Source organism: Callorhinchus milii, unplaced genomic scaffold, assembly GCF_018977255.1.
Source record: "Callorhinchus milii isolate IMCB2004 unplaced genomic scaffold, IMCB_Cmil_1.0 Scaffold12, whole genome shotgun sequence".
Classification (NCBI taxonomy): domain Eukaryota; kingdom Metazoa; phylum Chordata; class Chondrichthyes; order Chimaeriformes; family Callorhinchidae; genus Callorhinchus; species Callorhinchus milii.
Window position 1 is genome coordinate 4,341,575 of NW_024704753.1, and position 24,753 is coordinate 4,366,327.

General features: G+C 43.7%; 1 protein-coding gene across 5 annotated transcripts in view; it reads left to right on the forward strand.

Annotated features, from left to right (window-relative positions):
- The window catches only part of foxp1b (forkhead box P1b), a 248,245-nt gene that overhangs the window by 80,966 nt on the left and 142,526 nt on the right, over nt 1-24,753 (forward strand). For 4 of the 5 annotated variants that reach the window (XM_042339613.1, XM_042339614.1, XM_042339615.1 and 1 more), the window contains one exon: nt 21,435-21,507. The gene's annotated coding sequence lies outside the window, so the exon portion shown is untranslated. Of the gene's footprint in view, nt 1-21,434; nt 21,508-22,026; nt 22,052-24,753 lie in introns of those variants that run through there. The other variant, XM_007895222.2, reaches the window with a different exon arrangement.

Genomic DNA, 24,753 nt, shown 5'->3' on the forward strand with positions numbered 1-24,753 from the left:
GATATGGTGAAAAGGCAGGGCATTGGGGATTTAAAGATCTGACAAGATTTAATACGATAGTGGAACAGATTTGGAGTCCTGTAGCTCAGTGGTTAGAGCACTCACTTTGCAAGTGAGAGACCTGAGTTCAATTCCAGGCAGGACGGCGAAACCTTGGGCAAGTTTCCTTACTCCACACAGAGCCTAATAATAATCCCTCCAAAACCAAAAACAATAATAAATTGGTCATTTTCAATCCATGACTGTTTGTGGGACATTGCTGTGCGCAATTGGCTGCCCCGTTTCGCCCACAAATATACAGTAGATTCACTTTACAGTATATTCTGTGAAGCACTTTGGGACGTTTAGAAGACGTGAAAAGCGCTATATCAAATGCAAGGATTATTATTATTATTATTTGATGTGCTGAATGGCCTTCACCAGTTCCTGTCCTTTGTATGTTAAGTGGTCTGTTAAATGTTAAGTGCACCAGTTAGTTTTGTTTATTGGAAGGGGTAGTGGGGGGGTGTATTACTGTCGGTCAATTTGACATTAAGCATTGTTGGCCTGGTTTTGACCTGCTAAATCCATTTTGTCCTCAAACTATAATGAGGGAGCTGTACAGCTCCATTGGCTCAGGTTGTCCTCTGGTATCTACTTAATGTGATTTGTCAATGCTTCATGTGGCATTGAGTGGTGTCAGGCTATTTGATTACATGGGAGGACAGTTGCCCAAACCTCATACAATGTCCATATAGGCTTGTAGTCCACCAGTGGTCTCTGGTTAGTGATCTGGCTGATTTATTTTCCATATCCAGCCCAGAACCACTGAGGTCAATCGTAATGGCTCCACTCGCTGCTGCTGCTGCTGTGGTTTGAGCCTTGGACGTTCCATCTCTGTGCGGCTTCCTTCTGCACTCGGCAGTGGCTCTATTTCTTTGTGACAATTAGTGGTGAAAGTCACAATTCTTTTGGTAAGAGTGCACAAGGCCGCACAGCTTGATCCTTGCAACATTTCATCTAAGACTTTTAAAACTGCAGCCTACCCATGGTTGGCGCAGATGTATAGGTAGGAGGCTAAGGAATCTTTCCTATTAAAATTCTTTTCCACATATGTATATAAATGTATGCAAACTTTTACAGCAGAAATATGTTTTGGGAGCGTTTGGTTTGTGTACTCGTGTTGCTAGCCTCTGATTTTTTTTCTCCTCCAGGCTGTGAGACGGCAGGAACTTGGGTTAGGGCAAAGATGAGGAGGCGAGCAGTGTTCTCAGCAGACAAACTGCACACACCCAAACTAAGCTTCAGTCTCGAGTAAGAACATGTATTGCAAAGAGAATCTTCCTCAGCTTCGATCTAATTGTGACAAGCCTAAGACACTGAAGCTTTAATGAGCTTGGACAAAAAGAAATGTATTAAGAAGCCCGGTCACGTTTCAACTTGTCAACATTGATGTTCTTAGAAGTTTTTATTAAAGTACGTTGCTGTTTTAATAAATTCCCCACCCAACCCCTTCTTATTGGTATAGGCGCAGTTTGCAAACCAACTTAAAAAAAACGGTTTAGTGGTTTTTTTTTTTACTTGCCGTATTTTCTTTTAATTAAAACACTTTTTAACATTCAGTTCAGTTTCTACATCTCTGCAAACAAAAGCAAAGAAAAATAGCGTGTTTTTTTTATCTCTCTCTCCCTCCACTCCTTTCCTGAAGGCATTAAACTCATGATCTTAGTTCAAGAAAAACAATGTGTTACATTCCAGCTCTGGTGTTGTGAAATCTAAATGTATAACTGCATGAAGGCACACCCTTTTTATTTGTGTACTTTTACATGTTGCAAAGAAATAGGAGTAGGATATCCAACCCATGGCCAAGTACTCCCATTCTGTTTGCAAACCCCAGATGCAATGTACAGCAAATAAAACTTTGTGGAGCTACAAGTGAAGTGTGATAGCAGGTTCTGGAGCAAATCCAGCTATTTTCTGACCTTTTGCACTGGTGCACATACTGGGAATGAGTTACTAACCCTAACCAACAACCCTAACCCTCCAGGTTGGTTTGACATTGATCTTGTGGCGTTTTGCTGTCATGAATTCCTGCCACAGTTGCCTGCAAGCAACAAAAACAAGTCACTACACTTAACAGCAATTATCCGTGAATCTTTTTGACGTGTTTCACCGTGACAAGGTGCTACACAAATGCAAATTCTTTCTTTGCTGTAAGCAGTTCTCTTTTCCTAATCACACTGTACCAGGACACGTGAGTGTTTACAGACTGGAGCAAAACAAGTGGAAGGAAAATGGTGTGTTTTCTGCAGATATTTTTTTTTAAAAATGGTTCATTTTCCTCCTCTGTTCCATTAAGTGTTCTGGTTGGTAAAGTTAAGAAAAGGACTTGTTTGGTTGAATAATTTTTTTTATTCCATGCATATACTTGCATCCTTATACCGTTTCACATGAAACTTTCTGCAGGCTGTATTGAAAGGAAGAACATTACTTCTTTGTGCTGGACAGATATAAATAATAATCACCAATTGCGCACGGCAATGTCCCATAAACAGTCGTGGATTGAGTGACCACTTTTTAAAATATTTTTTAAGCGATTATTATTCCCACCTTTTTTTCCGGGGATAATAATCGCTTAAAAAAAAGCGAGTAACAACCAGGTTCCTACTTACTGCGAGGGAAACAGAGGCGTGTGGAGTAAGGAAACTTGTCCAATGTTTCGCTCTGCCTGGGAATCGAATCCAGGTTCCTCCACTTGCAAGGCGAGTGCTCTAACCACTACACTACAAGACTCCACAAATTAAGTGAAAGGGACACAACAACAACAACATTACGTTTGTATAGTGCCTTTCTCGTCGGGAGGACGTCCCAAGGCGCTGGACAGTCAGAGGTTCGGAAATGACACCAGTACCAGTAACTTGAGTAACCGAGTCCGTAGAGTTTCCTATGGTCAGAGAGGTCTGTGGTTCTCCTGGCTGGAACGCTGGGAATGTTGCAGTGTTTCAATGTGGAATTTCTGCTGCTGCCGAATGAGAGATTCTTAAAAGTCAGGAAATCTTACCTTCTTCAGAATGGTAATTCAAGCAACCTCAGTTTAACAGGAATGAAAGCGTTTTGCAAATGTAGGGAAGGCTACATTTTTCCGAACTGTAAAAGATTGTTTCCAAAACTTGTTAATTTAAATCTGGACCCAAACTGAATGCACACTATTGTGGCAGCGGTGACCAGATGTTTACTTTAAATCCCATACTCTGCGAGGTGGGTGGGTGGGGGGTGTGGGGGGAGAATGGCACGGGGGCGGGAGAGGGGGAAATGTACATGTTACACCCAACTAAAACATTCGTGTTTGCTTTGACTGTATCACATTCTGCTGCATTGAGTTCTGTGATTGTTGTTGACCACATTCAAATTCACTGTCCAATTTGTAATTTTTTTGGGATGCGTCGTGCTTCACAGCACTTCGCGGAACAGCTGCCACACATCCTCCACAAATCACAATGTCATAATGAGCTGCTATAACCAGACAGTGCACATGTTTGCCATCTGCATCATTGTTCTCAGTTGTCTGTCTGTCTGTGTGTGTGTGCGTATGTGTGTGTGTGCGCGCGCGCTACAAAGAAATGTGTTGAAATACTATTATCAGTAGGATAATTAAATTTCGATTGCAATAATTTTTAGAAGGAAATGTATAAATAACAATAAATCCAACTCACTTGAGTTTAATGCCCCCTTTTATACCGCTGGAGCAATTTGACATTGCTTTTCAGCAGCATATAGTGATTTGAAGCGGGGAAACTTGATTTATCCTTGCCCCGTCTAAATAGCTTTCACCTTGGTCTTGAGGAGAGAGAGCACTGTGCGTGCACAAGAGAGCGTGTGTGCTGAACTGCGCTAGTGGGTGAATTACACACAAGTTCATTTGTTTTGAGGAGAAAGGGTGACTTTAGTAACTTTTAGAAGCTTATAGGCAAACCCAGAGGTTTTAACCCCAAATTTTTTGGGGGAGAGTAACTTTGCCTCAATCAGCTTTAGTAAAATGCATGCCTTACTGCAGTCAATAGCATCAACCTCTGGATGTTTCTTTGGAGAGGTTGGCAGGATTTCAAGGTCAATCACATCACTTAAAACCTGATTTATACCTGAAAGTATGATCATGGTGCTCCGAATGAATTTAACGGCAGTTCTTTTATGAAATGGTAACTATCACCTGCAGAATCCAATGCCGCTCTCACATAGAAGAACAATCAAAAGATTGTTTGCATTCGGGTAACAGCAGAGAGGAATAATAACACTCTTCATACTGTCACTTGAAGTGACTTATTCTTGCTGTTTTAAACCACTCATCGTTTTGTGGTCTTGGTTGTACAGCACACGGTTTGTCGTAAGTGCATGTCACAATAAAATCACAGGAGGTGTATCTGCCTTTAAAGTTTTCATCCTACATACTGATGGTATTCCGCAGTTTGGGAATTACAATTGCCTCTGCTTTTACACCTTGAGGCCCAATTAAGTATGAATTTGGCACTATAGTACAGAGCCTGTGTCATATTGCAATTGTACGCTACACTGTAGACACTGGCGCGAACAGCTGTCGTTCTGCCTTAGCACCGCACTCACAAGCCATTCATAGCACTGGGCCGTAAGAGCATCTAATTTGATTTTGTTTTGTTAGAATTCAAGGCTGTGTCTGTTCGCTTTCCCCTCTAACCTCCTCCCCCAAATCCCTAGTTTCTCCAGGCTACACACCATCCAAAGATGCAAGCAGGGCTTCCTGCCCCCGACATCGCTGTCAATTAAGGTGGGGCACTGTATATCAGCACAGCCTGGGAATGATCTTCCCATTGATTCTCCCTTCTTGTTGAGCTCATCAGTCCTTGGGTTGACAATGCCCACACACACAATGCCACGGTTGAGATCAAGAGGTGAAGAATAGAAGGCGTAATCCCAAGTATAGTCAATTGGTGGCGCTCCACTTTACTGCACCCCTGACTGCTGCTGCGCAATGTCATTTAGATGTTCAAATCTTAATTTGTTTCGGGAACTATCAACGCTGCTCTTATTTGCGTGCGAGTTACCGGTCAGGGGACAGGTATCTTCTTGCTTATAAAATTCAACAACAACAACAATTTGTATTTCTATAGCACCCTTTCACGTTTCACGTGGGATAGTGTCTCGGAGCGAAGAATATAGCATTGCTCTCGCCAAGTTCTTCATGATAAATGCAGAATCTTTCTGTTACCAAAATATTAATGCAGGTTTCGGTCAACTCTTTCTGCATCAAAATCAACATTCGGCCACAGAATTGCCTAGAAGTTGGATTCACACTAAAGTTAAACTGGGGAGTTGTTATACTGGTTGGTGTGGACATACTGTATTTTTAGACTATTGGGAGCTAAATGAGCTTACCGTTGACACTAAATATAGCCTAAAGAGATTCTTGAAAGGTTTACACTTGTGTATAGTCATTTAAATCATTATCATCCTCCACAGATAGATAGATATCGCGGCAGATCCATTATTGGATGGTCAATTGTGATTGAATGGAAATGTAATTGGAAGAAAGCTTTAGCAAGGCTCGTTGGCTATCCGTTTCATTTGAATCACAGTAGTCTGGCATTAGTGTATACAGGAACTTATATTATTCCCCTGTTCTAGGCCAGTAAAACAAAAGTCAGCTTAAATACGTGATACAGTATTGCTTCTAGCCTAATTATCTGGTGTGGAAGCGAAGCCCATCATTGTTCACCATTGCCCTCCCCACTGGCGATAAAAGATTTTTAAAAAATGCAAAACCTGCAAAAAGTAAGGAGTTGGGTATGGGCCAGACATTCCCGTGTCTCCTAATATTAGGGACAATGAGTACGCCCTTAAACAGGAGCAGAATACCGGGAGTGCAGGTACAAATTGCTTCTGTTTAGTCTCACTCCTCCCTTTCAGAAAGCTAAAAGCTTTAGCGAAAAGGGAGGGAAAAGATTAATTTGCCTCGTTACGACATTGTTAAATGCCATTAAGAGGAGCTCTTACAGTGTTACACAGTTGAGAGGGCACATTGAAAAGTAAGTGGAGTATTTAACTCCAGGACAGAACTGATCCCAATCTCATTTCTGGAAAACTTCTGGATAACCTGGAAAAAAAAGTTCTTGAAAAGGTTCTTCAGCTGCTAACTGTATGGCAGAACAGATTAATTATGGAGCAAGTGTGGGCCACTACATTTTTAACCCATTAACCACCAGTGGCCATTCCTGCCTAAAGACCTTCCTTTTTGATTGTGCTTACGGTCTCCTCCCCCCTCCCTCTCCCCCTGGCTCGGGGTCAAGCGCTCCAGGACGCTATTCGAATGCAAGTTGTTGTTGCGACCTGCGGATCCATGCTATTTAAATTCAATCTATTTGACACGATCACAGTAGGTCATGAGCAAAAGAGAGGGAAAAGGACAGGAATCCACGACTAAATAGCGTTAACTGAAATAAAATCTGTAGTGGATCCTTCTTGGATATCTCATTCTTCTCTGGTAGTGCGTTTAGTATGAAGGCAGACAGACCCGTGCGAAAGTGGTATTGATATTGGACAGGAGACTGACATCATTGCTTGGCATATGGAATGCTGTCACCTGTACATTTCAGCCAACGTGGAACTGACACAACAGAAAAATGCAGACTGAGAGAGAAAAGGCCATCTGATTATCAGTGGTACCTGCTCTGTGCTTCTCTCAGACCTCTCTTACCTTTTCGTTTGCAGACCAACCGGTTCCATGCAGGTTCCTGCGCAGAACACCAATGTGGCGACAAGTGGCATCACACATTAGGTTCATTTCGCTTCTCCCCACATGTTAGCTGACTTTGAGCAGTGCGCACATTGCCAAAGGCAACCTCTGAACCTAGTTCACCTGTGGCGTGCACTCACTTGCTTTGTCACATTGCCATCAGTGGCGGTGGCTGCTGTCAGCGTCACCGTTTATTACTTAGCGCTCGGTGGACTGGGTCCCCGATCCAAACGGACTTGACAGACGAATAAAAAAAGTAGTTGGCATGATCCATAATTTCCATGGTTCAAATGTCTTTATTTAAGTAATGGGCTTTCAGAATGCTAATTGTCTGCTAATAGCCATATTATTTGCATAAACCAAGTGAAACAAAGCTATGTGCTCAGATCTTCCATTGTTGCCAGGCCTCTTTAGATCTTGGCAATTGCACTTGTACATCAACTGATTAGGTAATGGGCACCATCTGAGCAGCAGTGTTCCACTTCCGGCTCCTATTATGTGAAATTTATTGATTGACATATGAACCCTCCAAAGCATCGTACACCTGAACAGTATTCCTGATCTCTCTCTCTCTGTTACAGGGCTTTTTTGGTGGGGGCACTCATTCAATCGATGGGAAGTACAGAGATCGGTTAAAAAAATAAGATTCCTTTATCTCGACTTTAAGCGTCGCAATTGCCTAATGCTGGTTTACAGCTCCCCTACAATTTAGTGTCTGTAGGTACTTACTACGATGCAAAATCTTTCAAGTTATCACAGTTACAAAGGAAAATGAAATGTGCTCAGAGTGCTTTGGCCTGGCGGCAATATTTTCATTCACAGTTTTTTTTTCTGGTCAAAAAAAAGTGCGGTTGTATTTTTTTCCTTGCCAAGTTATTTTGTTACACTATACGATGCGTGCAGCATTTCCCTACAAATCCGTTGTAAGATCTGTTCCTTTACCCACCCTGAGGCAGTGATATCACAAGAGCTGCAATACTGGTCTATGGTCATGCTTAGGAACAGTAACAACAATAATAATCCTTACATTTGATGTAGCGCTTTATCACGTCTTTGAGACGTCTCAAAGCGCTTCACAGAATATACTGTAAAGTGAATTGATTATATACTTGCATGTATTGATTGTGGAGACCTATAGCTCAGTGGTTAGAGCACTCGCCTCGCAAGCGAGAGACCAGGGTTCGATTCCCAGCAGGGTGAAATGCTGGGAAAGCCTCCACAACAACAACTTGGATTTATATAGCGCCTTCCACGCCGGACGGCGTCTCAGAGCGCTGCACAGTAACGGATCCCGGGCCGAGCCCGGGGGAGGGGGGGAAAGGTGACCAAAGGCGCGGTCGAGAAGAAAAGGTCTTCAGTAGGGACCTGAAAGTTGGAAGAGAGGGGGTGAGGCGAAGGGAGTGAGGAAGGGAATTCCAGAGCCTCGGGGCATAGTGGCTGAAGGCACGGCCGCCGAGGGTGGAGCGGAGGAATCCGGGGACAAGGAGGAGGCCAGACCCGGAGGAATGAAGGCAATGGGCACTGTTTTGAGGAGAGAGGAGGTCATTTCACCCTGCTGGGAATTGAACCCTGGTCTCTCGCTTGCGAGTGCTCTAACTACTGTAAGAGGAGGTCAGAGAGGTAGGGGGTTGCGGAGGAGTGGAGGGATTTGTAGACAAGGGTGTGGATCTTGAAGTCGATCCTCTCTGGGACAGGCAGCCAATGCAGTCTGGCCAGGACTGGGGTAATTGGGGAGCAGAGTTTGGTACAGGTGAGAATGCAGGCGGCAGAGTTTTGAATATTCTGGATTTTATGGATGGTAGTGGAGGGGAGACCGGCGAGGAGGGCGTTAGAATAGTACAGCTGACAGGTGACAAAGGCATGGACTAGGGTTTCAGCAAGGTATTGGCAGAGACGGGCGATGCGTCGGAGGTGGAAAAAGGCAGTGCTGGTGAGGGACCGGATGTGGGGGAAGGAAGGATAATTTGGGGTCGAACCTGACGTCTAGGTTGCGTACGGGTTCGGAGAGTTTTAGGGAAGGTCAGGTAGGTGGAGGAGGTGAGAGCCATGAGATTTTATGAGAGCCAAAGAGTATGGCTTCTGTCTTGTCAATGTTCAGCTGAAGGAAATTTGCGCTCATCCAGCCCCTGAGATCTGACAGGCAGCTGACAGAACATCAGGGGACTGGGGGTCGCAAAGAGAATTGGAAAAATAGAGTAGTTGGGTGTCGTCCGTGTACATGTGGAAATGTACCCCATGTCTGCGGATGACATCCCCAAGAGGGAGCATGTAGATCAGAAAGAGGAGGGGGCCAAGGATGGATCCTTGGGGTACCCGCAGGTGACCGGGTCAGAGCGGGAGGAGAAGCCGTTTGTGCAGATGTACTGCTGGCGGTTTGTGAGGTAGGACTCGAACCAGGAGAGAGCGTTCCCACTGAGGTGGATGATGGAGGAACGGCGGTGGAAGAGGATGGCGTGATCGACTATGTCGAACGCGGCGGAGAGGTCCAGGAGGACAAGGAGGCAGAGGGAGCCCTGGTCACAGATAGAGAGGATGACTTTCACAGGCGCAGTCTCTGTGCTGTGGGCGGAAACCGGACTGGAGGGGTTCGAAGAGGGAGTGGGAGGAGAGGTGTGCGCGAAGTTGATTGGCAACAACACGTTCTAGGACTTTTGCGAGGAAGGGCAGGTTAGAAATGGGGCGGTAGTGGCTGGGGTTTGAGGGATCTAGGGAAGGTTTTTTGAGGAGGGGGGGTGATGACAGCAGTTTTGAGGGGGCAGGGACTGATCCGGAGGAGAAGGACTGGTTGATGATGTCAGCCAGTAGTGGGCAGAGGAGGGGAAGCTGGGTGACCAGCAAGTTGGTGGGGAGGGATTTGAGGCAGCAGGTGGTGGGTTTCATGGAGGTGATGGTGGGTGAGAGGGAGGAGGGAGAGATGGGGCGGAAGGAATGTGGAATGGGGGTGGTGGTAGCAGCAGATGATGGGGAGGGTGAGGGGACAGAAAGGGCATGGCGGTGGGTGACAAGAGGTAGGTGGGTGAAGCTGCCTGGCGGATGTTGTGAATTTTAGATGAAAAGAAGTCCATGACCTCCTCGCACTTGTAATTTGATATGAAGATTGAGGAGGCCTGAGAGGGGGCACGGAGGTGGTAGTGGGTGGTGGAAAAAAGGATTTTAGGGTTGTGTTTAGTCTCTAAGATGATGTTGGAGTAGAAGGTCGTTTTTTGCGCGTGTCAAAGAACGGCGGTAGCTGTGGAGATGCTCGAGCCACAGTTGGCGGTGGACTGTCAGGCCAGTTTTCCGCCATCTCGCTCGAGCAGATGGGTTTGGGATTTTGGCAGCGTAGATGGTTGTTGTACCAGGGGGATCAGGTGGGTTTGGAGATGGTCCTGGATTTCAGGGGGACGAGGGAGTTGAAGGTGGAGGAGAGGCGATCATGGAGCAGCTGGACGGCTGCTTCGGGATCTCTGCGGGTGGAAGGCCAGAGTTTGATGTTTGATGATGTGAGGGCCTTTGTGAGGGTCTCAGGGGGTAGCCTTTTCCAAGGGCGGTAGAGAATGGTTGAGGGCTTGGAGGAGAGAGGGATGTGAGAGGAGAAGGAGATGAGAAGTGGTCCAAGATGGCCTTGTCCACTCTGCTACGATTGGAAATGTCAATGCCGTGGGTGATAACAACGTCAAGGGCATGACCACAGTTGTGGGTGGGTGAATTTATGTGGAGGGTGAGGTTTAGGGAGGATAGGAGGGCAGTAAAGTTGGCGGAAGTAGTGTAAGAGGAGTTTGGGTGGAGGTTGAAATTGCCCATTATGAGCAGGTGTTCAAAGCAGAGGGACAGGGAAGAGAGGAGAGTAGAGATGTCTGTGTGGAAGGAGCCGGGGGGCTTAGGGGGGCGGTAGACAAGGAGGATTTTTAATGGGAGAGAGGGGTGGAATAGGGTGAGGTGCTCGAAGGAGGGGAAGCAGCCATAGGAGTAGGGGGTAAGACCAAGGGAGGCTTTGTAAATGAAGGCCACCCCGTCGCCACATTGGTTTGGACGGGGGGTGTGGTGGAAGGTGTAGCCTGGAGGGGAGGCTTCAACTAGGGGGACGGGGTCATTGGGGGAGAGCCAGATTTTGGTGAGCCCAAGAATGTCAAGGTGCTCGTCCATTCCAGTCGTGGATGGTGAGGGCTTTGTTTGAGAGGGGACGTACATTTTGGAGGGAAATACGGGTGGGTTTGATGGAGGGAGGAGAGGGAGGAGAGAGTGTTGGATAGAGGATTTTCCTTACTCCCCACGCCTCTGTTTACCTCGCAGTAAGTAGGTAAGTCGATTGGAGGATTGCTTTTCCGAGGGTAATAATTCCTTCAAAATAAAGTAATAATAATTAGTTGGTCACTGAATCCATGATTGTTTGGGGCCACTGCTGTGTGCAATCGACTGCCGCGTTTCACCCACAAAGTATTACAGTCAATTAACTTTTCACAGTGTATTCTGTGAAGCGCTTTGAGACGTCACGAAGAGCTATATCAAATGCAAGGATTATTATTACTTTGTGGGTGAAAACCCGCTCACAAAGTACATTTTATCTGTAGAACTCCACAATCTGTGTATATTAGATCAAATAAGACAGCAGAGAAAGACTTTGAGGTAGTGACTTGATATCCGGGTTCGCACCACCTCCGTAAACTAGCCGAGCTTTGCTGTCGTGCTTCATAGCTTCACCTGAACCCCTTGATTGGGTTACAGCCTCACAACGCACTCATAAGGTATGCATTATTCTGGAGTCTCTGACTGTTTATTGGATCTTGTTGTGTTTTGCAGTTAAAGGATTTTGAGATTCGTCAAGGTCTCGCAGTGTTTTATTGTTGAGCTGATTTGGCATGTGACTTGGTTCCCCAACAGACACTTCAGCAGCAACAGCCCAAGCTGTAAAGCCAATTGTTTGGGAGGTTGGATGCGTAAACACATTTGAAGAGCTTTTGGAGCTAATGCCCAGAGCAAGATTCATCCAACAAACAACAAGTCTTTGGGAAATGCTTCATCATGCATACATTCATGCATAGTTATGCAGAGTTTGTGTGTCGAAAAAAAATCATCTGCTTTTGATCAGAATGTCTGATGACTCAATATATTTGCACTTAGGAGAAAAAAATTGCTGTAAAGTGCTTGGCAAAGTAGTGCCTTGTGGTCGTTTGTTAATGAGCAGAAAGAGTATTCTTTTACTCCCACAGCAGGCATTTTAACAAACCCAAAGAAAATCCCTTCAACAAATATTTAACTTGGTCATGCTTTTTTTAAAAAAAAATGATTGTTTACTCTTTTTAGGAGAACATAAGACTGATGCGGGAGAAAAAATCAGCATTTCCATAACAGATCCTGCCAACCTGATAGCTGGGGGATTGGGGGGTTATGACTGCATTTGCTGCTCTGGTTTGAGCTCCTTCCAGCTCGGGGAGACTTTAAAGCAGCAAACTCGCCACTGAGACTGTCTTGATCAAAATGCAACGACTAAGCACACGAACATTCAAAGTTATGGGACCGCATGCGGAGCCACAGCTTTTCCAATGACTCGCCGACGTGAAAGATAGTGTTTGGTACACGTCTAGTTAGTGTGTGCTTGCTTTACAATCTAAGAAGCTTTGTAGCGTTGTGTGCCTATTCTCCACTATCCTTTGTGTTACTCCTATGGCCCTAACACCCGCCTTCCCCCTCACACGCACACATATTTGTGTACTGTATCAGGCTCCGCAGTTTTATCTCTGGGCCCTTTCTGAGATGAAATACGAGTGTCTCAGGCACTCCGCTCCAAACTGTAGAAGTACTTGATACTGTTTGTGCTGTGCTGTCTGTGCAGGCTGGATAAGGGGGTGGGGATAAAGCGAATGGGGATAGCTACCACAGACCAAAGCCACACGAGACCAGTCCTGGCTTCTATCTGCGCGCAGTTTAAACTATCACAAAGTGGCAGTCGCTAGACATGGCTGTCATTGGTAAGAATTTCAGACAAAACACTTCTCCCAATTGTTGCGTAAGGTTAAGATAAAAGGAGTACTGAGCAGTTTTTTTTCCCCCTCTCTACCTGAACCCTGCTTTAGTGAAATATACAGTGTTGCTTACATATATTGTATTCCTGTACTTTTGCTTACACTTGACAAGTTAACTTCTTGGCGAAGTGCGAAATTTGAAGTGCCCCCAAAAAGCATTGAGCGGTAGATTAGATTATCTTTGATTATCAAGTCGCAGCCAATCAACAGCGGTAAAAGCTATCAGATAAATTCTCATTTTTTTCTATTCTTGATTTCTTTCTTGTAACAAAAATGTAACAAACAATGGTAACTTTTACCCACCGGGTTTGTGGGCATTTTGGTTTTGAGTGGGAGGGGGCTGTTCCTTGTGTTAGTTAGTTAGTGACATACAGCTTCTCTTCTGTGTGACATTTGCTACAGCTACCCACTGCGGACTCCTCTCTCTACACATGTGGCAGAATCGAATCCGCCAGTATGACCCCATCTGTAATCATACATCCTTTCACTGAGGACTGTTTGAGATGGCTCTAGGATTTCATCATCTGTTGGACAGCGATGAAGTGCATGAAACGATTCAGCAACACTGAATCCATCTGTTGTTATTATTTTCCACTGATAATTGGCTTCGACAATGGAATGCCTGTATCCCTTCCCTTTGAAATAGTACACCCTGTTTATTTTCCAGAGGTCCCACTCTCTCCCTGCTTCCAGTGAGTAGAGCTTACATGAGAATGACATCTTTGACTCCTTGCATCAGTATGTGTCCGTCAGTATCTAAGCTACGTTGCCGATTTTTCTTCAAGGCTGTGCTTTCTTTTTTTTTGTTTCAAATCTAGGCTTTTGAGACTTGGCCCATCCAGACAGCTTAGGCATTCTGGCTGGAATGTAGCATTCGCTTGTCCCTGGTTATCGAGTCACTGCTTAGAGAAAGAGAGAGGGTATTTATATATATATATATATATATATAATATATATATCTAATATCAGTGTGCGCATCACTTGTTTGAATTCAGCCAACACATAAAAGTGAATTGATGGATAGTTAGTTGGTCGTGGGATGAAAGATCGACTTAAAGAATGTCAAGCTTTTTTTAAAAAAACAGGGGGGAAAGAACACAGTCCACTTCTGTCAGGCTGCCCTCATTATTTACATTAACAAACATTTCAATGGCTTTTCACCTCAAAGCTGGACAGGTAGATGGCTCGGCAGGCGGTTTACTTGAGCCAGTTGCTCATTTGCTGACTGTTTGTGTTTATGCAAAGGGGCCTCTTCCTGAATATTTAATCTAGAGTGCGGCTGTGGCTTTTGTTGTGTTTAGATCACGTACCTTCAGCCCTTCATTGCACTCACTGCAGGTCTGTTGGAGTTGATGTGGAATATTGAAGGAATTAGTGTTTGAAAATTGTAGTTTTTGCAGTCTCTAGAGATTACAGTACAATCAAAAAAAGCTTCTTGGCCTCATGGTTAATGGGTAAGTGCTGTTACAGTTACAGTTTCAGGACATTTTTTGTTTGGATAAAAGTGTGAAAAGATATTTCATAAGCTTTAAACTACTAACAGATTGCAATTTCTCGAGCCCACTCGAGTAGTTCTGCGCAGTTTATAGCTTTAGGAAGGGAGGGTACAGTGTGTACTTACTTGCAGGTGGCTTTCAGGAATGCTTCAAAGCATATATCCAAAGTATTGCGCTTTATATTTGTAGCTATTAAAACGTAAATGGGGAAAGCAAACGGAATCATTATTTTTCTGTTGCTCAGACCTGCTCGCATGTTATTGCTCCTGATAAGTGTCCTGTTGTGTGCTCAGGAGTGCTTGAAAAGGACAACACACAGCAGTCTTAAGCAGTTAGAAGCACCAGCCAGTATTGTCTTATGACTAAGGGTCTTCAGCAAAATAACTGTAGTGTAACATGAAGGCTTTCTTACGTGGAAATGGAATCTGCTCTTCATTGATATTAATAGCACACTAGAGATGTTAGCCTGCGATGCATTGAGTAGCAAGACTACAGTCTGGAAACCTGATATTACAGAAGAGAATTGACAGAGCTGCTGCCCTGTTGTAGAGACATTCATCCATAAAAATAGCCTTTGCATAATGGTTCTGTAGGTTATCGGTTTTGCATAAGGCATTGTGGCCCTGTCTACCTTAGATCAGTGTTTTTTTGAAGGTGGGGGTGTGTGGAGAAGCAGTTTCTTTTCTTTCTCATTACACATATTTATTTGCAGCTTCGACCGAGAGAGCATATTTTTCCAAAGCCTGATTCAGAAAGTGCTCTCTGAAATGAAATGAACCAAACTCGTTTCAGACTATTGATTCATTAATGGTATTGTATTCTGTCGATTGACAAAGATTATCCTTATCATATAACCGATAACAAACTACTTAAAGGCTTTGTGACAATAATTATTTGCATCTCTTTCATGTTTCACACTCGTGGGGGGGGGAGGGGGGGGATATGTAGTTAACCATTGCATTGCACAATGCACCACAGAAGCTTCTTTAATGACTTGCAGATGTAAATGTTTAAATGCCCAGCAGCAAAGGTCAACAAAAAGACACACCCGGCAGCTGTACTCCAATGGATTTGAGAAACAGACCAGTTTTGCAACCTTGTGCTCAAAACCCACCTCCTGTATTGTTCCCCTAGTGCTTCTCCTAAATATATTTATAGCAGCAAAGCTCATCAATTTTGTAAATCAGTTCATCTGAGAAAATTGAAGGCAGTATGAAAGCAGGGGGAATGTTCAGCAAATAGCAAGGTTAATTAATAATCCCCAGGCACATATCTCCAGAAAGGATACAACTGCTGCCAAATTATCCAGCAACAAAAAGAGCTTTTTTTTTAACATCGCAATCATTTGGAATCCAATTCCGATGTAATGCAGTACAGTATTTGGTTAGTGCAAACTGAGTTCCTGATTTCTGAAGCTCATTTTTACTTCCTCTCCTGCGAGTGTTTACTGCTTGCTGGGGATGCAGTTTCGTAGACACAAGTCAGTCACCTTCCTGTATCTCATCCAAGTGGTGCTATTCATGTGTGAATCTTGACAGTGAGTGTTGGCAGCCTTTTCAACTGCAGGTTGAAAAACCTCACGTGTGAGCTTAATACTGGCCTCATCCAAAACACACACGTACACACACATCTATTTCCAGGAGGGTTAATAATAATATATAATAATAATAATCCTTGCATTCGATATAGCTCCTTCTCACGTCTTCGAGACATCTCGAAGCGCTTCAAGGAATATATTGTCCAGTGAATTGACTGTGTTTTCTGGGTGAAACGCGGCAGCCAATTGCGCACAGCAGCGTCCCACAAACAGTCGTGGATTGAAGTGACCAATGTATTATTATTATTTTTTTTGAAGGGATTATTACCTCCGGAAAAGCAATCGAATAACAACCGGGTTCTTACTTGCTGCTAGATAAATGAATAGAGTGGAGTGGGTTCTGCCTACCAAACCCAGTGAGGTTCAGGCCAACTCTGGCGCTCTTAAACCACCGGTCAGGCTGAGATCAGCGAACAGCACAGACCAGGGATCAGACCTAGAATCTCGCTGGTCTGTTGAACTGAGCTACTCACTGCTCGCTGAGCCCTCAGGGGAGCTGAGATATGAATTTTAATGCCCTTTTTTTATTTCTGTTAGCGATTTTCAAATGTCATATATAATTTTGATGTTCTTACAAGTGTAGCGCACATTTAAAGCTAATACAGTCGAAAAAAAATTGGCTCTTTTTACGGGCGTTAACTCTTCGAATGCCACTCGCTGAAGAGCATTTGTTCAGCTCCCCGACAGGAATTCCTACTCATTGATGAGAATGAAGCCTCTGCTAGTTTTTCTTTCAACACAGTGGACTTTGGAGCTAGCAACAAGCTTTGGAGGTGAAATGTAGCCGGTCAGTGGTTATTATTAATAATAATAATCCTTGCATTTGATTTAGCACCTTATCATGTCTTTGAGACGTCGCAAAGCGCTTATCTAACACAGTTTACAATTTCCACTGAGTGAGAACTTGTAATTTTTTTTGCACACCCAAATCCCTCTTGAAAGTATTCCTCACCCCCCCCCCCCTTTCCACACTCCCTTCCACTTTGGACACAATTCTAAAGTCATGTATTTATGAGCCTGTGCAGCAGACTGCTTTACTTGTCAAACCAAATAGATGTTGAGTTCGACTTAACAGGCATCCAAAAATGGCAAACCTCCCCCACTGTCTACACACAGAATGAGCTTTGTAGAGTTTGTGAGTTTTCTGTTCTAAGTTTTAGGCATGCGGTTGTAAAAAGACACAGGCATGTATTGGTGGTGCGCCAGGAATTAATTGCCATTGATAAAGTAACCATGGTTCCTGAGGTGGATACGGTGTAAGGGTGGGCTGTCCAATTGCATTTCTGTTCTACACTGTCTCGAAAAAATGCAGTGACTGACTGTCTAGATACTTAATTGCATAATTATTTTTAATATTAAATAAATCCCACCCTGGTTGTTTTGTGGAAGACTCATAAAAAGGAACAGCTGGTTGCCATATATGTAGTTTTTAAGTAATTTAGTGATAACTGAGAAAAGTTCTCTTTCTGCCTACAGTGCAAAATTATTGATGGATTATTCAGCCCTTTGTTTATACTTAGGAAATCGAAAACAACCAGCTGTTCCATTTTGTGTTTCTACACCTCGAAGCCTCACCAGTGGCTTATTTTATTCGTCAATCCATTTGTAGATCTGAACCGAATCTGAACTCGGAGTGACCTGCTTTGGCTAATTTCAAGCTAATTCACAGGTACTATGCATAAATCAACAGTCTCATTTTAGGACTAAACCTGATAAAACTCAATAATTACCATCTCCTTCCCCCCCTCCCCCCCTTATTTATCTTATGATAAATAAGACTTCTGAAGCTGAACACAATGACCAGATTGTCACCTTCAAGTCTATTCAGCCCAGTCTCTGATAACAATTAAGAATCATGCACGAGGCTTATAGTATTCGTGAAAGATGTTCCACCACTAGAGGTCTCTAGCATGCTGTGCAAATATTGCACGTTTGCACATTGGTGCTCGTGACAAAGGCAGCACCAACCTTCACTTAAAGCTCCTCGTGAAAGGTAAATGCACTAACCGTCACAGCGAGAGGAGTCACCTCTACACTGCCACCCACAGAAAATCCATTTGAATGTACATTTTTAAAAATAAGCAGCAAATTAATTCAGACTTCATGCTTTTCTGCTGATTCCGGCGTGTACCTGACTCGTTCATAAATACATAAATTCACAGAGTTTACTGTTTGTTTCATCCACACGAAAGCACCATGTTATACATGTCATATTGTAAGACGTTATTCTGGTAATGTGTTGCGCAAATTCATCACTTATTTTTCACACGTGTCTCTTCCAGAATTGTGTTCCTGATTCAATTCCAAGGTTTCTTTTTACTTTTTAAAATCTTAAATTTTTAAATAAAACACAGCCAACAATTCATCACGGCTGAATTCCCTCAAATGTTTTATCCACATTCAGGGGGTAGAGGGGAAAAAATAAGACCTGTAAAATCCTAATGGAAAAAAATACTTGAATTTGGTATAACACCTGCAACTTTGAGAACACCTCGAAGCACATCACAAAGTTTCTGTGAAGTGTAGTGACTACATATTTGTAAGCCAACATAACTTTTATCCTAACTGGGTTATTCTGAGTCTGGGTTGTTCACCTACAAAACACACAGTCACTACACTTTATGGTACAGTGTTGTGAGGCATCCTCCCCACTATATAATGTGCAGAGATTATTTTATTATATTCAGAGTTTGGGTGGATTTACCCGTTGCAAATAATTGCTAAAGGGCTTGGCAGAGCACAATTTAATTATCTGTTCATGAATGTTACTTTCCCTCCATTTACAGTATGTGTGGCTTCCTGCTGTCTCTTTAATGTGCATTTTTGTATTGTACTTGATGGATTTGGAGGGCATCTGATTACTGTCAGTCTGGTTGGACTAGAGAAGGCTGTAAAAGTGAGTTTGGCTCTTATTTTCTCCAGGGGTATGTGGGTGGAAGAAAAAATGCATCTTTTTTTTTTGATCCTGGAGGTCTAGAGAAACCAAGGGGGATAAGAAGCCAACAGGAGTGGGATCTAACATTTTAAAACAAGTGGCAAATCTAGTGACTTACTGAGGTTACCTCAGCTGTTCTCTCTGTGTCGTCCACCCCACCACCCCCACAAACACACATTGCCATCTGTCTTTAAATCCTGCCTTAAAAAAAATCTCTTTGACCCTGCCTACAGTCACCTCCCTTGGTTGGTGTCCATCCCATTCTCTGTGAAGCGCTCCCAAGATGTTATAATAATAATAATAAATAATAATAATCCTTGCATTTGATAAAGCGCCTTATCACATCTTAGCATTTCAGGTAAACAGAGGCGTGTGGAGTAAGGAAACTTGCCCAATGTTTCGGCCTGCCGGGAATCAAACCCAGGTCCTCTCGCTTGCAAGGCGAGTGCTTTAACCACTAAGCTACAGGACTTATCCAACATGAAGGGTACTATGCAGATTGCTGTTGATATACTCTGCCATGACTCCGTGACTGGTGCAAGCACTTGGCTGTTGTATTCTACACCTAAGTGATCACGCGGCTACTCTGGCTCTCTGATCTGCTGACCTGGGCAACTACACGGCTGACCATGCACTGTCTAGGGTAACCTGGACAGTTACCCTGGCCATTTCTTGGCGATGCCAACAAACACGGGTGTAAATCTGTTACACAAGTTACCTGTTAGATTCTGTCCGGAATCTCCTTGTTATACCAAAGTGAGACACAAACTCGAATGTGTTTGGAATGAGATGCTTGTAGCACTTGCATGTGGCGGGTGCAATGAGGGCAGTTTGGTGTTGGGTGAAATTGATATGTGCCCAAAGAGATAGTAAGGGTGAAACCAACTCCCAGCACATTGTTGGATCTGCTTTTGCAGGATCTCAATGCAGGAGAATTGGTCGGCTTGAGTTTGTTTGGCCTCGATGTAGCATCATGACCATGGCAGGATAGGACGCACAAAGGTTTACAAACTCACAGAGGGTCACTTTCCTATGAATGGATTCTAAGTTTATAAACTGTTGTAGTGTTGTTTAAAGATTGAAGCTTCAGCAGCGAATAGCATCTGTCAGGAATCAGGAGAGATAACTAACTGTCAAGAGCCTGTAGAGTTGTTTATTCTTAGCAGCAGTAAATAGCAAAGCAGAAATCGTCCAAACTGGAGGAAGATCAAAATGCAACCTGGACACACTGTGTCACTCGTTTGGGAAGGAGTGGGGCGGGTGGGGGGGGAAGGGAGAAATACAGTTATGCTGATTGTTTGTTCAGAGCAATCTTGTGATGCTGAGATGTGCAGGTGTGCATGTTGATGTACGGCAGCCAACATGTATTAGTTTTATTCAAAGTAGCCGGTTGTGGCTTTTGCCCAACAAATTATATTCTAATGTTGCACTAACACTAGTCCAGTTTGTATACAAAGTCAGGTCAGTTCCATGCAAAACAAACTTCATGTTATGGAGCAATGCACCATTGGTCGATAAACCTCCTGCAGAAAATAAAGGGACACTGGAGCAAGAATATCATGGGGATTAGATATTGTCTACGATTAATTTGTCTGTGCTTCAATGTAATAGTAATCCTTGCATTTTATGCAGCAGCGCCTTATGTCATTGAGATGTCTCAAAGCACTTCATGGAATCTACTGTAAAATGGTGTATCTGTGTATTTTGTGGGTGATGGGAGATTTGGCGCAAAAAGAAAGGCTTGAAAGGTATTTCAAATGCCTCCATTTGTGTTTCTGTACGATTTCTGTATGTATTTTTTTACTGCCAAGGCCAATAATCTGCAGTGGATATCTAACAAAGGCGAGTGTCCCGACAATTAAAGACCTGAAAAAGACACGACTTCTGCCAGATTTAACTTCATTTTCACCTTGAACGCCTTTTCATGTCTCTCGAAATCTTAAAGCAGAAACAGTTGCCGCTGCTTAAACTTTGAAGTCAAACAGGAAGGCAGAATGCAGCGAAAGGCATTGCTTTTCAGTGCCGATTCCTGGAGCATTGATGTTTGGTGTTTGAGGATTATGCAGGGGACAAGGCTCCGAGCCCTTGCTTTCTCTCTCTCTCTCTCTCTCTCTCTCGCTATCAGCGTGACAAAAAACACTGCCCCCTCCTTTCACTTTAGATTTCATTTAATTTAAACAAATATGGAATCATGTTGCGTGAACCTGGCATTTGATTCCACCCGTTTTTATTTTGCTCCATCATCGGCGGATTTTACTCCTATAATCTGTATGCGTGGCTTTTACTTGCACTACAACAAGAAAGGACTAAGTTCAGTGATACATGAAGTGATTTGCACTGTAAAGAAGTCCAGAGGCATCTGGAGTTAGAAAGCATAATCACATGAAAAATTGTTTCATCTGCTGAGCTTCACACACACACACACACAGCAGCTTGGGCTTGTTATGTGAATACCTGGCACTCGCTGGTACTGATAAGCAGTCGTCCTGTGACTTCATTGTTTCTGTTAACTTTGCTGAGAGTCATTCACCATTGAGTACAATTGGAAGCATTTCGTTTTATTTATGTTTGCACTTTGAGGCAGCGCGGAGCCAGGCAAAATGTGCAGCGATGGTAACTACCGCCACATATCCAATCAGATTCTATCATTTTGTGTCTGCAGGGTAAGAAGAGTGAATATTGAGGGTGGCTGTGACTGGAGATTGCTTTAATAAGCAACTACTTCTCAGAGGAAGGTAAATAAAAAGGTTTTATTCTTTATAAAAGGAGCCTCCTTGCCTGGATCGCCAAGGTGTGTTTTTTCCCCCCGCTGTTAATGCTGCTTAAACTTGGTTGGGCAGCGCAAACTGTTGGAGGATTTCGAAAAGTAATCAGTGTAAATGTAAAATATGTATAATTATTCACAGAAGAATGCTTTTAAATAATTGGAAGACCTGTAGAGTCTCTCTTTTTTTTAATATAGATATATATATTATAAAGAGAAACCTTATTAGCCAGTCTAGCTGTGCAGAGAAACCTACTTGGAATTCAGCTGTCTGTTTCATAATCACCTTTTGTCAGAAATTAATAGTCAGTTAAGTGCCATAGCAACAGTGATGTAACCATCAAGCAGTGACTGCAAAACCTTGTGATGTAGGCACCCATTAGCACTGTTGTCCACCCGACCTTGCCAGACTGAAACATTAGCAATATATTAGGTTGATTTATTAATTGGAAAAAATATTGAAGATGCAAGAAGGAACGGAACCATGATGGTGGGGAGGGGAACACACAAGACTCGTAAGATTTAGAATTTCTTTGCAGAATGAATTGCGTTCCTCGGTCTGTTTTATGCATTTACAACACTTTGATTCTTAAGAGCCCTATTTAATCCCTTTGCCTGGCACTGAACATAATAAACAACTTGCCGGTGCTAAAGTGCCACATGGGGGTGGCTGCTAACAAGAGAGTTTAATGTTTCTGCCACTAGCAGTTTTGTCGCTATATTTTTCATGAGCTGTAACTACCGGTAATGTACTTCGGTAGCTCCAGAGCAGTAGTTAAACATAGTGACAAGCTAAACAGCCCCAAGGCCTCTCGCGTTAAGAGTAAGAGAACACATAGAATGCATGTTGCTTCAGAATGATAGCAGAAAATAAAAGTAACTTTAGAATTTCTTCTGATCTGTCGAAACAGTGGTTCCTCCTGCTCATACAGTACCACAGAGCAGGGTTAGCATTTCACCCGCTTTGTTTAGGGATCTTTGTGTGGTTTTTTTTATCGTCACAGGCTTGTTGCCGGCTGTGGAAGGTGAGAATAGCTGCTCTTGGAATGTGCAAGGAGTAATACAGTATTGGGCACTTTAGCAAAGAAAGGCTTGCTGTGTCCCTTGATTTCTCAGTTTCTCTTACACAAGGAAAAGCTAATGCACACAGACTGCAGGCACAGAGCTAAACTGTCTGTACGCTCTCGTGAAGATGTGAAGAGTTCAGACTCCGTGATGGTTTAGCTCTGACGACTGCACCCCTTGCGCTTTATAATTACCTTTCCCTCACACAGGAGGAACTGAGCGATCAGAGACACAGACCTTTCTTCGTTAAATAATGCTTTATTTGAATAATTTTTATCGATCCGCCGAAAAGGTCCATATATTTTGGAATTATTTTTTTTTAATTTTTTATTGATTTACAATACATTGTTTTTTTTAAAAAAATGGATGTCCCACTGCATTTTAGCATTGACGCTGATGTGTAGTGCAATGTAGTCAGGTTTTAAGGACATTGATAACGTAATTTTTGAAGGAAAGCATGGCATTGCAACAAACTTTTAAACCTTGGCAACACTTCTTTTAGAAAAGTCCTCAGATAACCTTTTACTAATTTATTAAGTGATTCAAAGTGGTCAGTGTACAGCAGGTTTCTCACTCTGAATCGTTTTCTGGGCAGAAGTGATGTCAGATTATTCCAGGAGTGTAAAAGAGGTATCAACTGTTTGGTGTCAGCTTGGCGCAGTGGAATTTTGATCGCACGGTCCAGGCTGATGCTCAGGGCAGTGCTGGGGGACGTGCAGCGTTGTCAGAGGTGCTGCCTTTCAGATGAGCAGTTAAACCGCCACCACCACCAACAACAACAAAATTACATGTGTATAGCGCCTTTCACGTCGGGAGGACGTCTCAAGGGGCTGCACAGACAGAGTTACGGACCCGAGCTGAGGGTTGGGGTGGGGGAGGCAGGGGCGAAGCAGGAAGATCGAAAGCACGGTCGAAGAGGAGGATCTTGAGGTGGGTCTTGAAAGTGGCGAGAGAGGGGGCGAGATGGAGGGACTGCGGGATGGAGTTCCAGAGGGTGGGGGCAGAGTGGCGGAAGGCCCGCCCGCCAATAGTGGGGCGAGCAAGGCGGGGGACATGAAGCAGGCCTGAGCCCGCTGAGCGGAGGGAGCGAACAGGGTGGTAGGGGGTTAGGAGGTCGCAGAGGTAAGGGGGAGCAAGACCGTGGAGGACATTGAAGATGAAGACCAGGATCTTGAACTGATGGAAAGCCAATGGAGTTGGGCAAAGATGAGGGTGATAGGGTCGAGGAGCCCGGTGCGGGAGAGGACACGGGCTGCAGAGTTCTGTATGATCTGCAGCCCGTGGAGGGAGGAGTTGGGGAGGCTGACAAGCAGGGAGTTTGCATAGTCAAGCCTCGATGTAATGAACCAGATGTCAGATGGTCTGTGTTGAAATGGACGTGAGGATGATCCCATGGCACTGTTTGAAAAGAGAAGGACGTTTCTCCCAGTGTTCTGGCCATCAATCCCCCTGAGATTAAAAAAAAATGGTCAATGACTTCAAAGTTGTTTGCGAGACAATGCTGTGTCCAAATTGGTTGCCACATTTGCTTACAAATGACTAACAGTGACTAACATCATAATACATTTTGTGGAGCACTGTGAAACATTTTGTATGATATGAAAAGCAACGATATCAATTACATGAATGAAGCCCCAACCGTCTCAGCCTCTATCCTTCCACCTCTGTCCATCTTCATATCCCACCTTAAAAATCTACCTCTTCCACCGCATCTATGGTCACCTCTCCTTTCCACCCAGCTCGGTGTCTAACCACCGTGAAGCACTCCTGCGCTATCCTGCATGAAGGGCGCTGTATAAACACGGTTTGTTGTTGTTATTTTGCACTCGAGCCATATTGACTAACGTGAGTGGGATGCTACAATCGGAAGAATAAAAAGAAGTGACTTTAGAACAGCGTACTTAACGTGTCAAACGTGAAATGCTGACAAGAGTCGCTGTATCTAATGAAATAAAAATCCAACTGCTGTGTGATGTTCATCTATAGAGACTGGAAATTGGAATGGTGTTGAACTGTTTATTAGCTTACAAAAATTGCCTTTTATGAGAATCTAAATGGTGCAACAAAGCACAGCATGACATGTTTCAGTGTTTATATTTAAAGTCTTAATTTGGAGAGCACTGTCTCGCTGCCTCTCTCTCTCTCTCTCTCC